Source organism: Tamandua tetradactyla, chromosome 2, assembly GCF_023851605.1.
Source record: "Tamandua tetradactyla isolate mTamTet1 chromosome 2, mTamTet1.pri, whole genome shotgun sequence".
NCBI lineage: Eukaryota > Metazoa > Chordata > Mammalia > Pilosa > Myrmecophagidae > Tamandua > Tamandua tetradactyla.
Window position 1 is genome coordinate 45,222,256 of NC_135328.1, and position 20,221 is coordinate 45,242,476.

The following is a 20,221-nucleotide window of genomic DNA, read 5'->3' on the forward strand; positions in this document are numbered from 1 at the left end:
TGTGACTCCAAAGTCCAGTGCTTACTCCACTCTATCAGGTTACCTTCATAACACTAGACTAGCAATCAAACCTGTCACTTAGATTCTGTGTGGCCTCAACTAAGTCATAACCTCTCTCAGCTATTTTTTCTCATCTATAAGAGGTTAGTCTGGCTAATAAAGTTTCCTCCATAACTAAATATTCTTGGTTTATGGTCCATCACAACCTCAACCCTACAGTTACAGAGAAAAGGCTCTTTGTAGGCTTTTCTGAACTGAATGAGAAAAACAATACAAATAATGCGGAAGTACTGAGTAAAACTAATAGCTTTTCATGCTTTAATATTAACAATCACCATAAAATATACCATAAGACCAAGCAGGTATTGTGTACTTTTTTCATCCCAAGCAACCAAAGCTCGAGCATAGGCCTTTTTGACATAAGCTCGAGCATAGGCCTGCACACATCTCTGAAGGTGGGAATGATTTGTTAGCATGCTACACTGGAACACCTAACTGAAGAGATAACTACAGGGGAACAAATGCCTCATTGCTAGCTTCTATACTTGCACCACCTGGTCTTTGAGGTAAATTACATAATAACGAATGGAAATATTTGCCAAACATCTCTGAGAAAAGAAGGGCAAGCTGCAGGAAATAGCAGAACACAAACACAAGAACTCCAAGAAGAAATATACTGATTGCAGGACAGTATACATTATAAAATGAGGTTTTATTGTATTTGCATTAAGTTGATATTTGTCTAGACTACCAAAATCTTTCTTTCTTCCTTAACAGCTACAATCTGAATGCCTACTATGTGCCAGATACTGCGCTGAGCTCTTTATAGACATCCAATTCCACCCTGCAGAGTTGTGAGATATATTCATTGTAAAAGATGAAAGCAGTGAGATTTTGAGAGGTTAAGTAACTTTGCCCAAGGCCTTCCAGTTAGTTAAGTAAGTGGTAGAGAAAGGATGTAAAAACAAATCTGACCAACTTCAAAGGCTGCAATAAATTTTGTTGGTTCAAGAAAGTATGGAACTTCATCCTCAGGTCAAAATGGAAAAGCAGTATGTAATATCAGAACCAAGTCACAAGGGCATTTTACAATTTTTAAATAAAAGTTTTTAAAAGTTTGAAATCCATTTATGAAAGTGCCTACTATTCAGATATTAGCAAAAGTCACAAGGTCACTGTCAAAAATCTATAGGATAATTATCAATACATTTAAACTCAGTATATCTGTAGTTGGCTGCTAACTAATATTCTTGTTATGCCCATATATCCAAAAAAAAAACCTTTTGTCCAAAATAGCCAGGAAGTTATTTTTTACATAATACCATCCTTTTTTACCCAAAACCTAGCAAGCTGCAGCAAATTATTCCAGTGCTTATTAATCAAGAGAAGTCCTGTCTTTCAGGACAAACCACAGGAGACTTCGAAGAGACAAGCTTTAAGAGGTGACTTACTGGCCACTTTCAAAGTAATGACTGAAAATTAGCTTATCAAAAGTTCTTCCAAGCTTTAAACAAGCTAAGGTGATTTTTTTTTAATAGGGGCAAAGTTTAATTACAAAATCCTTCTATAAACACAATTTGAGTTTTCTTCACTGGAACCACTTTTTTTTTTAAGAGAAGTTTTTTACAGAAAAATCAGGCAGAAAATTCAGAGTTCTCATATACCACCCCACTTACACACGCAGTTTTCCCTATTATTAACACTCTGCATTAGTATGGCACACTTGTTGCAAATGATGAAAAATTATTATAATTATACTATTAACTATAGTCTATTCTTTCACATAAGGGTTCTTTTTTAAAAAGTATTTTCAAACAGGAAATCAATCAAGTTCCACTACTGCTCCGACTAATCATTACTCAAGCAAATCAACTTACAAATTTAAAATAAAGACAAATAAAGACCCACTAAAAATAAATGGGAAGAAAAAAAGAAATGGAGAATTTCTAAGAATAATTCTCAGAAGTTACATTCCAATAGCTCCTAATTACTTATAACAATATCCACTAAAGTGTTCCAAAAGCTATTTCCTATTTTGTTTTCCCCCCTATATTGATCACAGCTGATTAGGGAAAAGTGGCTACTATTTATTACACAGATACTAAAAGCACCAGAAAATTCAAATCCCCTTTCTTCATACACTCTTCTGCTAAGACAATACCGACTCACCCATGTAAGATGATCCCCTCCATCTTTTGCATTTTTACCTGTTCACTGTCAGATTTAGTGAGAACACCCAACTTTTGGAGCCAAACAGACATGGATTCAAATTCTAGATTCACCACTTACCAGCTAAATGATTCTAGAATTACTGAACATGCTTTAGTTTTCTCATCTGAAATACAGCAACATTTTGAAAGGCTAATACGAAAATTAGAAATAACAATGCATAGTGCACATTTATTAGTATTAATCATACTAATATTAGTAATAATCAGTTATGTTCCTGGCACTTTTTTTTAATGTTGCTGTTGTTTGTAAGTGTAATACATCCACAACTAAATAACATATAGAGGATTCTCTTTATTTCTCACCAGCAAATCAGAGATGGGTGGTGAAGCAGTAGGGGTATAACCTGTATTATAAACCTGCCATAATTGACCTTACATATGATTGTGAAGATATTTATTTTTATTGTCAGATATTTATTTTTAGTCAATTATAAAGAAATGCCAAGTATAAAAATGTAAATGTGCATCATTAGATAATCTATAAATACTGTATACAACAATTAACATTATTTTGCAAATAATTTCTTTTTCTCTGTAAATAACTTCTGGTTTTTTAATGTATATAAAAATAGCTCATGCAACAAGCCTCTGAAAATATATAAATCTAAAAGAACCTTAATCTGCTCTTGAATTTGCCTGGAATAGAAGCTAAATCCTCTGATATCTTCTGGTATTTTGTTAAGTGTAGTCTGTTAAAGAAATGTTTTGGCAACTAATGCCTTAACGACCATTAATTAGGTCAGAAGGCTTGTCTTTCTCTAACCTGCCTCAGTCCTAAGGGGAGAAACGAGATTGTGGCATGATTATGTCTACCTTTTAACTCAAATAAGTACTGTCTTCATCTCAACAAAGTGATCAAGATTATAAAGTGGGAAATTCCATCTGTTGTCTTCAAAGGGGTGTTAATACAGACACTGCTTAGACAGCCATAGCCAATGAAGCAGTAAGCAAAGGAGAGTTCAAAGGATAACACTTAAAGTTGTTTCAAGCTACTGAGAATACATGAAGTGGGTTAAAAGGTGAAGCAACTTATTTAGTAAATTTTAGTGAAACAAAATGAGCCACCTACAGATCAAAAAAAAGTTCACATGCCTTAGCGGAGGTTTCTCAAATCAATTATCTAGATTCAGACCTTTGCATAAAAGCTATTAAATCTTACTTCTCTTTCTGGCAGTCAGCTGTATCAAAATGAAGGAACTAAAGCCACAGATTAACATCCTTCCTAAAAAATGCCTAATTTTCTTCTCATCGGACAATTATTACCTATATGCCCCACCACCTTTGCAAACTCAATACCAAAACTACCCTAAACTTGCCTCTTGATCCCACTTCCCTTGGGTCCCCAATTTCTATTCAAGGTACCCTTGGCCTAGCCAGCCAATCAAACCTGAAACCTCGTAGTTGTCGCATTTCCAACTCAACCCTCATACTCAGGAAGTTCCATAGGTTCTAAAACACCCTTCTATACTCTTTTCCACTACCTTTATCACTTTTTTCCAAATTATTACAACAGCATTTTAATCAGAGTGTGTATTTTCAGTCTCTGCACATTAACTTCCCAAATATATAAAAAGTCCTAATAGTGTCATTCTTCCACTCCTGCTCAAAACCCTCATTGAAGCTTCACTGTTGACAGAATTAAGTTCAAATTCCTTATATTCACATTCAAGGTATTTTATTAGGTAGCTCAACACTCCTATAAATTTACATTCTACCAATTCCTAAAATGAACCACTTATTTCCCATACAAATCTTAAGTACTTCTATTTGGAATGGAATTCCATATGGAATTCTCTTCCCCATTTTCCCATAGTCAAATCTCAGCAGGATGGCTCAACACAAACATCACAGGTTCTCCTGGAAGCCTCTTTCTTATCCCCCTCAGCTAGGGGTATTTCTCCCTCTTCTAAATTCCTGGACCCCTTTTTCTCTAAGGCACTTAACCACTCTCTTTTTTTTAATGTATCATACATCACCTCACCTAAATGACTATAAGCTTTTAAAGATCAGAGTTTATGTATGATTTACCTTTGTATCCTCAAATGCAACTAGCACAGTACCTTAAACACAAGAGCCAAAATTTCTGATGAATAAATTGATAATAAAAACTAACAGTAGACATCCGGAGAAGATGGCGGCTTAGTAAGACGCACGGATCTTACTTTCTTCTCCAGGACAGCTACTAGGGGAGTAGAAACGACACAGAACAGCTCCCAAAACCATAACAGAGATAAAAAAGACAGCGTACCCCATCCTGGAACGGCTGGCTGGCTGAGAGAAGCCGCTCGGGTGAGATCGCCGAGGCGCGTGGGCTTCACCGGGCGGGGCGGCAAGCGGCCGGAGTCACTCCCTTCCCCCTTCCCGGGCCGGCTGGAAGAACTGGAGAGGCGGTCCCCTGAAACCGCGGCGCTGGCGCCCACAACACGCGCGGCCCCCCGGACCAACTGAGAGAATTGGATCGGAAATCCCCAGGCCGCGGAGAACGGTGATGGGTGGGGGAGGCCCCTTCCAAACCCATGACTCCCCGGGAACGTGCACTCTCCCGGGCGGGCCGTTGCCGCTGGCGCCCTCCCGCCAAGCTTGTCGCCTCGGGCCGACTAGGAAATTCGGACGGGTGCTTTCCCGGGCTGCGGCGGCCAGCAACCCTCCCCGCGTTCGGACCCCGGGCCAGCTCAAGCCGCTTCGGCTAGCGAACCTCCCGGATGGCGAGAGTTTTCCAAAGTTAAAGGTCCCACAGCACCTTTTACTGGTGGGACCCGCAGACAAACGTGTGCCACGAGGGCCACCTACTGGGCAGGATAAGAAAAATAGAACCCAGAGATTTCACAGAAAAATCTTCCAAACTTTTGGATTCAATACCCAGGGAAATCTGTCTAAATGCGCAGACGCCAACAGAAGATAACGGATCACGCTCAAATAATTGAAAATATGGCCCAGTCAAAGGAACAAACCAATAGTTCAAATGAGATACAGGAGCTGAGACAACTAATGCTAAATATACGAACAGAAATGGAAAACCTCTTCAAAAACGAAATCGATAAATTGAGGGAGGACATGAAGAAGACATGGGCTGAACATAAAGAAGAAATATAAAAACTGTAAAAACAAATCACAGAGCTTATGGAAGTGAAGGACAAAGTAGAAAAGATAGAAAAAACAATGGATACCTACAATGATAGATTCAAAGAGACAGAAGATAGAATTAGTGATTTGGAGGATGGAACATCTGAATTCCAAAAACAAACAGAAACTATAGGGAAAAGAATGGAAAAATTTGAACAGGGTATCAGGGAACTCAAGGACAATATGAAGCGCACAAATATACGTGTGGTGGGTGTCCCAGAAGGAGAAGAGAAGGGAAAAGGAGGAGAAAAACTAATGGAAGAAATTTTCACTGAAAATTTCCCAACTCTTATGAAAGACCTAAAATTACAGATCCAAGAAGTGCAGCGCACCCCAAAAAGAATAGACCCAAATAGGCGTTCTCCAAGACACTTACTAGTTAGAATGTCAGAGGTCAAAGAGAAAGAGAGGATCTTGAAAGCAGTAAGAGAAAAACAATCTATCACACACAAGTGAAACCCAATAAGTCTATGTGTAGATTTCTCAGCAGAAACCATGGAGGCTAGAGGACAGTGGGATGATATATTTAAATTACTAAAAGAGAAAAACTGCCAACCAAGACTCCTATATCCAGCAAAATTGCCCTTCAAAAATGAGGGAGAAATTAAAACATTCTCAGACAAAAAGTCACTGAGAGAATTTGTGACCAAGAGACCAGCTCTGCAAGAAATACTAAAGGGAGCACTAGAGTCAGATACGAAAAGACAGAAGAGAGAGGTATGGAGAAGAGTGTAGAAAGAAGGAAAGTCAGATATGATATATATAATGCAAAAGGCAAAATGGTAGAGGAAAATATTATCCAAACAGTAATAACACTAAATGTTAATGGACTGAATTCCCCAATCAAAAGACATAGACTGGCAGAATGGATTAAAAAACAGGATCCTTCTATATGCTGTCTACAGGAAACACATCTTAGACCCAAAGATAAACATAGGTTGAAAGTGAAAGGTTGGGAAAAGATATTTCATGCAAATAACAACCAGAAAATAGCAGGAGTGGCTATACTAATATCCAACAAGTTAGACTTCAAATGTAAAACAGTTAAAAGGGACAAAGAAGGACACTATATACTAATAAAAGGAACAATTAAACAAGAAGACATAACAATCATAAATATTTACGCATCGAACCAGAATGCCCCAAAATACGTGAGGAATACACTGCAAACACTGAAAAGGGAAATAGACACAAATACCATAATAGTTGGAGACTTCAATTCCCCACTCTCATCAATGGACAGAACATCTAGACAGAGGATCAATAAAGAAATAGAGAATCTGAATATTACTATAAATGAGCTAGACTTAACAGACATTTATAGGACATTACATCCCACAACAGTAGGATACACCTTTTTCTGAAGTGCTCATGGATCATTCTCAAAGATAGACCATATGCTGGGTCACAAAGCAAGTCTTAACAAATTTAAAAAGATTGAAATCTTACACAACACTTTCTCGGATCATAAAGGAATGAAGTTGGAAATCAATAATAGGCGGAATGCCAGAAAATTCACAAATACGTGGAGGCTCAACAACACACTCTTAAACAACGAGTGGGTCAAAGAAGAAATTGCAAGAGAAATTAGTAAATACCTCGAGGCAAATGAAAATAAAAACACAACATATCAAAACTTATGGGATGCAGCAAAGGCAGTGCTAAGAGGGAAATTTATTGCCCTAAATGCCTATATCAGAAAAGAAGAAAAGGCAAAAATGCAGGAATTAACTGTTCACTTGGAAGAACTGGAGAAAGAACAGCAAACTAATCCCAAAGCAAGCAAAAGGAAAGAAATAACAAAGATCAGAGCAGAAATAAATGAACTTGAAAACATGAAAACAATAGAGAAAATCAATAAGACCAGAAGTTGGTTCTATGAGAAAATCAATAAGATTGATGGGCCCTTATCAAGATTGACAAAAAGAAGAAGAGAGAGGATGCAAATAAATAAGATCAGAAATGGAAGAGGAGACATAACTACTGACCTCACAGAAATAAAGGAGGTAATAACAGGATACTATGAACAACTTTACGCTAATAAATACAACAATTTAGATGAAATGGACGGGTTCCTGGAAAGACATGAACAACCAACTTTGATTCAAGAAGAAATAGATGACCTCAACAAACCAATCACAAGTAAAGAAATTGAATTAGTCATTCAAAACCTTCCTAAAAAGAAAAGTCCAGGACCAGATGGCTTCACATGTGAATTCTACCAAACATTCCAGAAAGAATTAGTACCAATTCTCCTCAAACTCTTCAAAAAAATCGAAGTGGAGGGAAAACTGCCTAATTCATTCTATGAAGCCAACATCACCCTCATACCAAAACCAGGCAAAGATATTACAAAAAAAGAAAACTACAGACCAATCTCTCTAATGAATATAGAAGCAAAAATCCTCAATAAAATTCCAGCAAATCATATCCAACAACACATTAAAGAATTATACATCATGACCAAGTAGGATTCATCCCAGGTAGGCAAGGATGGTTCAACATAAGAAAATCAATTAATGTAATACACCATATCAACAAATCAAAGCAGAAAAATCACATGATCATCTCAATTGATGCAGAGAAGGCATTCGACAAGATTCAACATCCTTTCCTGTTGAAAACACTTCAAAAGATAGGAATACAAGGGAACTTCCTTAAAATGATAGAGGGAATATATGAAAAACCCACAGCTAATATCATCCTCAATGGGGAAAAATTGAAAACTTTCCCCCTAAGATCAGGAACAAGACAAGGATGTCCACTATCACCACTATTATTCAACATTTGCAATTAGACAAGAAAAAGAAATACAAGGCATCAAAATTGGAAAGGAAGAAGTAAAACTATCACTGTTTGCAGACGATATGATACTATACGTCGAAACCCTGGAAAAATCCACAACAAAACTACTAGAGCTAATAAATGAGTACAGCAAAGTAGCAGGCTACAAGATCAACATTCACAAATCTGTAGCTTTTCTATACACTAGTAATGAACAAGCTGAGGGGGAAATCAAGAAACGAATCCCATTTACAATCGCAACTAAAAGAATAAAATACCTAAGAATAAATTTAACCAAAGAGACAAAAAACCTATATAAAGAAAACTACAAAAAACTGCTAAAAGAAATCACAGAAGACCTAAATAGATGGAAGGGCATACCGTGTTCATGGATTGGAAGACTAAATATAATTAGCATGTCAATCCTACCTAAACTGATCTACAGATTCAATGCTATACAAATCAAAATTCCAACAACTTATTTTTCAGAATTAGAAAAACCAATAAGCAAATTTATCTGGAAGGGCAGGTTGCCCCGAATTGCTAAAAACATCTTGAGGAAAAAAAACGAAGCTGGAGGTCTCGCAATGCCGGACTTTAAGGCATATTATGAAGCCACAGTGGTCAAAACAGCATGGTATTGGCATAAAGATAGATATATCGACCAATGGAATCGAATAGAGTGCTTAGATATAGACCCTCTCATCTACGGACATTTGATCTTTGATAAGGCAGTCAAGCCAACTCACCTGGGACAGAACAGTCTCTTCAATAAATGGTGCCTAGAGAACTGGATATCCATATGTAAAAGAATGAAAGAAGACCCACATCTCACACCTTATACAAAAGTTAACTCAAAATGGATCAAAGATCTAAACATTAGGTCTAAGACCATAAAACAGTTAGAGGAAAATGTAGGGAGATATCTTATGAATCTTACAACTGGAGGTGGTTTTATGGACCTTAAACCTAAAGCAAGAGTACTGAAGAAATAAATAAATAAATGGGAGCTCCTCAAAATTAAACACTTTTGTGCATCAAAGAACTTCATCAAGAAAGTAGAAAGACAGCCAACACAATGGGAGATAATATTTGGAAATGACATATCAGATAAAGGTCTAGTATCCAGAATATATAAAGAGATCGTTCAACTCAACAACAAAAAGACAGCCAACCCAATTACAAAATGGGAAAAAGACTTGAACAGACACCTACCAGAAGAGGAAATACGGATGGCCAAGAGGCACATGAAGAGATGATCAATGTCCCTGGCCATTAGAGAAATGCAAATCAAAACCACAATGAGATATCATCTCACAACCACCAGAATGGCCATTATCAACAAAACAGAAAATGACAAGTGCTGGAGAGGATGCGGAGAAAGAGGCACACTTATCCACTGTTGGTGGGAATGTCAAATGGTGCAACCACTGTGGAAGGCAGTTTGGCGGTTCCTCAAAAAACTGAATATAGAATTGCCATACGACCCAGCAATACCTTTGCTGGGAATCTACTCAAAGGACTTAAGGGCAAAGACACAAACAGACATTTGCACAGCAATGTTTATAGCAGCGTTATTTACAATTGCAAAGAGATGGAAACAGCCGAAATCTCCATCAACAGAAGAGTGGCTAAACAAACTGTGGTATATACATATGATGGAATACTATGCAGCTTTAAGACAGGATAAACTGATGAAGCATGTAATAACGTGGATGGACCTAGAGAACATTATGCTGAGTGAATCTAGCCAAAAACTAAAGGACAAATACTGTATGGTCCCACTGATGTGAACAGACATTCGAGAATAAATTTGGAATGTGTCATTGGTAACAGAGTCCAGCAGGAGGTAGAAACAGGGTAAGATAATGGCCAATTGGAGTTGAAGGGATACAGACGGTGTAACAGGACTAGATACAAAAACTCAAAAATGGACAGCACAATAATACCTAATTGTAAAGTAATCATGTTAAAACACTGAATGAAGCTGCATCTGAACTATAGGTTTTTGTTTTGTTTTGTTTTGTTTTGTTTTGATTTTACTATTATTACTTTTATTTTTTTCTCTATATCAACATTCTATATCTTTTTCGGTTATGTTGCTAGTTCTTCTAAACCGATGCAAATGTACTAAGAAATGATGATCATGCATCTATGTGAAGATGTTAAGAATTACTGATTGCATATGTAGAATGGTATGATTTCTAAATGTTGGGTTAATTTCTTTTTTTCCGTTAATTAAAAAAAAAAAAAAGAGAAGGGGTAATTGGAGCTGAAGGGATACAGACTGTACAATGGGACTGGATATAAAAACTCAGAAATGGACAGCACAATACTACCCAATTGTAATGCAATTATGTTAAAACACTGAATGAAGCTGCATGTGAGGTATAGGTTTTTTTGTTTTTTTTTTCTTTCTATTATTGTTTTAATTCTTATTCTGTTGTCTTTTTATTTCTTTTTCTAAATCGATGCAAATGTACTAAGAAATGATGAATATGCAACTATGTGATGTTATTAAGAATTACTGATTGTACATGTAGAATGGAATGATTTCTAATTGCTTTGTTAATTCTTTTTTTAATTAATAATAAAAAAACTAACAGTAGTCTTTAAATAGGAAACTCATGAGGAGATGAAAAACAAATATACAAAAAGACTTAAAGGTGCACAGAATTTTCAAAGAAAAACAAGTTCCAACTACAGCACTACAATAGCATCCTTTACCAACTAACAGATTACAGTTAAGAAAAGAAAAATTAACAGTCACAATGCCAGACACTATTCTTGAAACTGAGAATACACACAAAAAAACAAAACCAACAAAAAACCCTTGTCTTCTCATGGAGTTTACAATCCAGTGGAAGGAAAAAAAGCAATAAGCAAAGTAAATAAGTAAAATATATGGTACATTTAACAGTTTAAAAGATATAGAGAAAGAGTAGGAAACAGGAGTTAGTGAGAGCCATTAAAGGAGAAGCTGCCATTTTAATAAGATAGTGAGGGAAAGCTTCCCTGAGAAGGAAACATTATGAGCAACGGCCTTTTGAAAAAGACTGAGAGAGCCAAGCAAATTATCTGAAAAATAACATTCTAAGCAGGGCAAATAGCCAGCACAAAGGACCTGAGGCAGGAATATGCCTGGCATGTTAACAGAGCAGCAAGAAAGCCCTTGTGGCCATGATAGAGTAAACAAAAAGAATAGTAATAAAAAATGAAGTCAGAGAGGATATGTGCTGGTTTGAAAGGATATCTGTCCCCTAGAAAAGCCACATTTTAATCCTAATCCCATTTTGTAAAGGCAGCCATTTCTTCTAATCCCTATTCAGTATTGTAAATTTGGAACTGTAATCAGATCTCCCTGGGGGTGTGATTTAATCAAGAGTGGCTGTTAAACTAGATTAGGTGATGACACGTCTCTACCCATTTGGGTAGGTCTTGATAAGTTTCTGGAGTACTATAAAAGAGGAAACATTTTGGAGAATGAGGAGATTCAGAGAGAGCAGAGCAACAAGACATAGCCACAAGAAGCAGCGTCCACCAGCCAGCAACCTCTAAAGATGAAGAAGGAAAGTACTTCCCAAGGAGCTTCATGAAACAGGAAGCCAGGAGAAGCTAGCAAACGACGCCATGTTCGCCATGTGCCCTTCCAGATGAGAGAGGAACCCTGACTGTGTTCACCATGTGCCTTCTCGCTTGAGAAGGAAACCCTGAACTTCGTCGGCCATCTTCTTTTGTGGTTTATATTTAGAATTCTCCCTACTCCATGTAATCAGGGCTGGGTTTAATCAGAAGGACAGATACAATGCCACACACAGACAGATGTACACAGATGTACTCTTTCATACATCTAATATTCCCAAATCTGGATACTTTTATATGAGTGTCTTCTGGGGTCCCTATTGCTACTGATTCAAATCCAAGATTCTCCTTTATTTGTGGAGATGATACTCAATTTATCTAGAGTTTGTCTCAGACACAAGAGAGCCCTAAAGAAGAGCAGGTAGTTTTCCAGAGCAACACAGAAAAGATACTGGAAGGAATACAAGGCATCGAGCATAATGAAAGTACACAAATAGTTTGTTAAAAAACAAACACTAAGTATTATAAAGCAAAGACCACCACTGGGTAATTGATTAGTCCTACCAAATGTCCAACTATATTACAAAGCTATTGTCATTTAAACAGTACAGTATGGACAGATGAAGAGCCATACAAATCAATAAAGCAGAATACAAAGTCAAGAAACAGACCAGAACGCATATGGGAATTTAGATACGAGAAAAATGGCATTTAAAATTAGTGAGGGCATCTGGGTCAAGATGGAGGCTTAACAACGTGCGCATTTTAGTTCGTCCTCCAGAAAACTACTAAATAACCAGAAACAGTACAGAACAGCTCCCGGAGCCACGATAGTGACCAAACACACAGTGTACCCCAGTCTGGACCAGCTGCGAGCCACCCCCCGAACAGTGAATTCCCAAAGCTGTGGTGGCCAGTGCCCCTCCCCCACAGCCCCTTCTCAGAGGGGAAAGGAAAGGACTTTACCAGCAGCAGGAGCTGGGCACAATTAAACGCCAATTGTGGAACTAATTAACAAATTCTGACTACTAAAAATAGGCTCCCAGCTTAGGTGAACCTGATCAAAGTGGAGGTTGCTCATTTTTGCCCCGGCGCCAAGGGGGTAGGACTGACAGAAAAAGGGGGGAAAAAAAAGAAGGAAACAGAGGTTTTTGTGGCTGTGTATCTACAAAGGCTTGACTGCCTCTGGATACAGCAGCAGGACTTTTCAGGCTGCAACTGCCCCAGGCATAGGCAGAAGTGAGCTCTTTTGGGGGCTTATCTGGAGCTTGTGCCTTCCCCAGGAGAGAGGTGAAGCCCAACTCAAGTGGGATCCCTCCCTCATGGAATTCAGACACCAGGGCTTGGTAATTTGAAGCCATCAAAACCAGCCTACAATCTCTCCTCTGTCTCCACCACGTCCCCAGCAGGGAGAGTCTGCCAAAGTTAAAGGTACTGCATCATCTTATGCTGGTGGGACCTGCAGTCAGACAAGCACCACATACTGGGTAGGATAAGAAAAATAGAGTTCAGAGACTTCACAAGAAAGTCTTTGAACCTGCTGGGTCTCACCCTCAGGGAAAACCAATACAAGTGACTCTTTCCTCCTGATAGGAGGCCAGTTTGTTCTGGGAAAATCCGACTGGGGTATATAATATCTAAGCAGACCCTCCTAAGTGTGTGTGGGGGGGGGAAGGCACCACACAAGCAGGGCAAGAAACAAGAAAACAAGAACTGAAAAATTCTCCTCTATTAAACAAAACCTAAGCTCTAGAGGTCCAGAAAAAGCTGAACTGAATGTCAAAGAACAGATAGACAACAAATTCATCCAGCAAGAAAACCCTAGATAAAAGAAGTGAAAGCAATCTCCAGAATAAACTAATCAAGGTAATTAAATGCCTAGATGCCAGCAAAAAATAACAGACCACAGTAGGAAAATTGAAGATATGGCCCAGTCAAAGGAACAACCAGCAATTCAAATGACATACAGGAGCTGAAACAATTAATTCAGAATGTACAATCAGACATGGAAAACCTCATCAAAAACCAAATCAATGAATTGAGGGAGGATATAAAGAAGGTAAGGAAAGAACAAAAAGAAGAAACTGAAAGTCTGAAAAAACAAATCACAGAACTTATGGGAATGAAAGACACAGTAGAAGAGATGAAAAAAACAATGGAAACCTACAATGGTAGATTTCAAGAGACAGAACATAGGATTTCAAAACTGGAGGACAGAACATCTGAAATCCGACAAGAAACAGAAACTATAGGGAAAAAAATGGAAAAATATGAGCAGGAACTCAGGGAACTGAAAGACAATATGAAGCGCATGAATATACGTGTTGTGGGTGTCCCAGAAGGAGAAGAGAAGGGAAAAGGAGGAGAAAAACTAATGGAGGAAATTACCACTGAAATTTCCCAACTCTTATGAAAGACTTCAAATTACAGATTCAAGAAGTGCAGCATACCCCAAAGAGAATAGATCCAAACAGACATACTCCAAGACATTTAATCATCAGAATGTCAGAGGTCAAAGAGAAAGAGAGGATCTTGAAAGCAGCAAGAGAAAAGCAATCCATCACATACAAGGGAAGCCCAATAAGACTATGCGCAGATCTCTCAGCAGAAACCATGGAGGCGAGAAGACAGTGGGATAATATATTTAAATTATTAAAACAGAAAAACTGCCAACCAAGAATTCTGTATCCAGCAAAACTGTCTTTCAAAAACGAGGGAGAAATGAAAACATTTTCAGACAAAAAATCATTGAGAGAATTTGTGACCAAGAGACCAGCTCTGCAAGAAATACTAAAGGGAACACTAGAGACAGATACGAAGACAGAAGACAGAGGTGTGGAGAAGAGTGTAGAAAGGAAGACTATGAGTAAAGGTAAAAAGAAGGAAAATTAGATATGACATATAAAATCCAGAAGGCAAAATAGTAAAAGAAAGTACTACCCGTGCAGTAATAACACTGAATGTTAATGGATTAAACTCTCCAATCAAAAGACATAGTCTGGCAAAATGGATTAAAAAACAGGACCCATCTATATGCTGTCTCTACTCAAAGGTCACGAGGCCAAGGACACAAATGGACATTTACACACCAATGTTTATAGCAGCATTATTAACAATTACCAAGAGATGGAAACAGCCAAAATGTCCATCAACAGACAGTTGGCTAAACAAACTGTGACATTTACATAAGATGGAATATTATGCAGCTGTAAGACAGAATAAAGTTATGAAGTATGTAACAACATGAATGGACCTTAAGGACAGTATACTGAGTGTGATTAGCCAGAAACAAAAGGACAAATACTGTATGGTCTCACTGATATGAACTGACATTAGTGAATATTTCCTTGGCAACAGAGACCATCAGGAGATAGAAATAGGGTAAGATATTGGGTAATTGGAGCTGAAGGGATACAGACTGTGCAACAGGACTGAATATAAAAACTCAGAAATGGACAGCACAATATTACCTAACTGTAATACAATTATGTTAAAACACCGAATGAAACTGCATATGAGAACGATAAAGGGAGGAGAGCTGGGGCATAAATGAAATCACAAAGAAAGATAGACGATAAAGATTGAGATGGTGTAATCTAAGAATGCCTGGAGTGTACAGTGATAGTGACTAAATGTACAAATTTTAAAAATGTTTTTGCCTGAGGAAGAACAAAAGAATGTCATTACTGCAGTGTGCTGAAAATAGATAGTACTTAATATTTTAAAATTTCAACTAATGTGTGAGACTAAAGCAAAAAATGTTTATTTGGTACAAATCTATACTTTGACTAGTGCATCTCCTAATATAACTTATGTGGATAGTTGATTGAACACCTTAAGTACATGGAACTTTGTACAGGACATGAGACTTTGTTGGTTTGTCCAGGTGATGCCCTAATGAATCCCAGAGTGATCTGATCAGTGAGTGGAAAAGTATTTGCAAAGTCCCCTTTGGGGAATGGTGAGAACGGGGAAAACTCAACTTCCCCAAGTTGAATTCTTGATATTCTCACAAGCAGTGTGGACAACCAAAGCTATAGGCTGAGCCCCTGGTCTTGGGGTTTGTTCATATGAAACTTAACCCCACAGGGGATAGGTCAAGCCTACTTAAAATTAAGCCTAAGAGTCACCCCCAAGAGAACCTCTTTTGTTGCTCACGGCCTCTCTCTCCAGCCAACACAGCAAGCAGACTCACCACCCTCCCCCTGTCTACGTGGGACATGACTACCAGGGGTGTGGATCTTCCTGGCAGCGTGGGACAGAAATCCCAGAACGAGCTGAGATTCAGCATCAAGGGATTGAGAAAACCTTCTCGACCAAAAGGGGGAAGAGTGAAATGAGACAAAGTGTCAATGGCTGAGAGATTCCAAACAGAGTCGAGAGGTTATCCTGGAGGTTATTCTTATGCAGTAGATATCACCTTGTTATCCAAGATGTAATGGAGAGGCTGGAGGGAACTCCCTGAAAATGTAGAGCTGTGTTCCAGTAGCCATGTTTCTTGATGATGACTGTATAATGATACAGCTTTCACAGTGTGACTGTGTGAATGAATGTGAACACCTTGTGTCTGATGCTCCTTTTATCTACTTTGTCAACAGATGAGAGGAACATAGGGAATAAAAATAAATAATAGGGGGAACAGATGTTAAAATAGATTTAGTTTGAAATGCTAGTGATCAATGAGAGGGATCAGTAAGGGGTATGGCCTGTAAAATTTTTTTTTCTGTTTGTTATATTTTTCTGCTGTCCTTTTATTTCTTTTTCTGAATTGATGCTAATGTTCTCAGAAATGATCATGATGATGAATATGCAACTATGTGATGATATTGTGAATTACTGAGTGTATATGTAGGGAATGTTTGTTTCTTATAATTTTTTTTAATTAATAAAAAATTTTTTAAAAAAATCAGTGAGGAAAAGGATGAACTATTTAGTAAAGTATTTTAACGCCTAGGTATCCAACTGGGGAAAAGTAAATTTAATCCCTACCTTATACTTTACACCAAAATTCCAGATAGATCAAAGAAATAAATATGAAAAATGAAACCATAAAAGCATTAAGAAGAACAATTGGAGAATTTTGCTTGTTTGTTTGTTTTTGCAGGGGCAGGCACTGGGAATCGAACCCGGGTCTCCAGCATGGCAGGCAAGAACTGTGCCTGCTGAACCACTGTGGCCTGCCCTGGAGAAATTTTTAAATAATCAGAGCAGGTAAGACCTTTAAATAATTTTAGAGTAGTAAGACAGGAAATCAAGACATCAAAAAAGAAAAGAGTCATCATCATCCCCTATCCCCCAAAAATAGTCATCAAGATTAAAAAATATATACATACACACACACACACAAGCAAAGCAAGATAAAGAACTTGGTTGGGGGTAGGGGTTTGCAGGAAATAACTGCAATACTTATCACAGTCAAGAGGCTGATTTATTAAGTATATAAAGAACTCATACAAATCAAAAGAAAAAGAAGAGTGACTCAATTGAAATAACAGACAGGTTATAGAAAAGTATTACACAAATGGCTATTCAACTTCACTCATAATAAGAGTCAAATTAAAATTCTACTGAGAGCACTTTTCACTATCACACTGGCATAGATCAAAAGATTCTAACATGGTCCACTGGTGTGGTATGGAGAAACAGATGCTGTTTCACTGCTAGTGGGACAAACAATTGTTCCAACCTCCATAGAGAGAAATATGGAAACCGATAAGACAATTACACCCATACCCACTGACCTAGACACTCTGCTTCCAGGTACTTATAAGGCTGTCTGTCATTGTAGCATTGTTTATAACAGCAAAAATTTGGACACATTCTAAATGCCTGTCAATAGTACAACCATACCATGGATATGATATATCTGAATATTCTATTCTATTCTGTTTACTTTTAGTCTAAACATAAATAATTTTGTAAAAAAAAAATTTTTTTAACATACTGTGGAAGTTTGAAGCTGTTGTACCCCAGAAAAGGCCATGTTCTGTCTCTTAATCCATTCCTCTGAGTGCAGTGCCATTGTGGGTGGAACCCTTTTGATTAGGTTATTTCAAAAGCTCAGAGAAGCTGAAAGACATGGACATATATACAGAAGCTAAGAGAGTGAAGCCAGAGCTGGAAGCAAGAAAACCAAGGAAAGAACGACCAGGAGACATTGCCGTGTGCCTTCCCATGTAAGAGGTGTCCCAGATGCTGGCAGCTTGTCTTCAAAGTCCAGGTATCATCCTGTTGATGCCTTGAGTTGGACACTGTTATGATTTAAGAACTGTAAATTATAAATTAATAAATCCCCATTGTTAAAAGCCAAACCAATTGCTAGTACATGGTATTGCAGCAACTTCAGCAAACCAAAACACACACTGATAGGGAACAATCTCCAAGATAGATGAAAAAACAAAGAGCAAAACAGTGTCTATAATATGCTATCATTTGTTTAAAAAAATGGAGGTAATATATGAAAATTACTTTGTAATACAAAGACTATCTCAGAAAAGATAATAAAAAACTGGGTAACAGAAGTGGAAGGAGACTTTTTGCTGTATGTACCCTTTTGTCCCTTGTGAACCTATACTTTATGGACTATTAAAAAATCTAAATTTTGAATAAAGAGAGTGGAAGGAAGAATGAAGAAAAGTGAATAGAACCTGATAAACTTGTGGGACACAATCAAGTGTGCCAATATATACACTGTGGAAGTCCCAGAGGGAGAACAAAGACAGAAAGGGGCAGAGAGAATATTCAAAGATATATGACCTAGAAACTCCTAAATTTAACGAAAGATATGAATTACACATCCCAGATGCTCAACAAAGAAACACACACACTACCTACACTGACTCAAGAAGAAACAGAAGATCTTAAACCAATAACAAGTAAAGGGATTGAACCAGCAATCAAAAATTTCCCACATACATACATTAACTGATGAATAGATAAATAAAATGCAGTATAAAAACTCCCAACAGTGTGGGCCACTGTGGCTCAGCAGGCAGAGTTCTTGCCTTCCATGCCAGAGACCCAGGTTCGATTACTGGTGCCTGTCTATATGCAAAATAAAGACCCAGTACCATATGGCTTCACTGCCAAATTTTACGAAACAGTTCAGGAAGAATTAATACCAACCCTGTTCAAAGTTTTCCAAAAACCTAAAGAGGAGGGACTGCTGCCTAACTCTTTCCATGAGGCCAATATCACCCTAATACCAAAATAAAAATAACACAAGAAAATTACGGACCAATATCCCTTATGAATATTGGTGTAAAAATCCCCAACAAAACACAACCAAAACGAATCCAACAGCAGGTTAAAAGAATTATACACTATGACCAAGTAGGATTTATCCCAGGTATACAGGGTGGCTCAACATAAGAAAATGAATTAAGGTAATATACCACATTAAGGAAACAAAGGAAAAAAACAAATGACCATCTCAAGTGATGCAGAGAAGGCATTTGACAAAATCCAGCACCTGGAGAAAAACATCGCTCTTGACAAAAACACTTAGAAAACCAGATCTAAAATGAAACTTCCTCAACATGAAAAACCGACACCTGATATCCTACCTTAACAGTGAAAGACTGAAAGTTTTCAGGAACAAAACAAGTATACTCACGGTGACCACTGTTATTCAACATTATACTGGATGTTCTAGTCAGAGCAATTAGGCAAGACAGCGAAATAAAAGGCATCCAAATTGGAAAGAAAGAAGTAAACTTTTCCCCATGTGGACATGACATTTATAGAAAACCCCGAAAAAGCCACAAAAAAGTTAAGAGTAAATAAATAAATTCAGCAAAGTGGCAGGGTTTAAGATCAACACCCCAAAATCAGTAATGTTTATATATACACTACTAATGAACAATCTAAAGAAGAAATCAAGAAAAAAATTCCATTTACAATAGAAACTAAAAGAACCAAATATCTAAGAATAAATCTAACCACAGAAAACTAAAAAACAATGTGAAAAAGAAGTAAAAAATAAACAGAGGGCATTCCATGTGCATAGACTGGAAGACTAAATATTATTATGATGTCAATTCTACCCAAAGTGATTTATCAATACAATTTCAAACCAAATACCAACAACCTTCTTTGAAAATGGAAAAGCCAATCCACCAAATTTATATAGAAAGATATGGGGCCCTGAACAGCCAAAACCATCTTGAAAAAAAGAGCAAAGGTACAGGGCTCACACTTTTCAATTTGAAAACTTACTACAAAGCTACAGTAAGTATAACAGCATGGTTCTAGGACAAGGACAGTCACATAAACCACAGGAATCAAACCAAGAGTTCAGAAATAAGCCCTCACACCTATAACCAACTGATATTTTTTAATTTTTTTATTAATTAAAAAAATTACAAGAAACACAAACATTCCTAATATATGATCATTCCATTCTACATATATAATCAGTAATTCACACTATCATCACATAGTTGCATGTTCATCGTCATGATCATTTCTTAGAACATTTGCATCAATTCAGAAAAAAATAA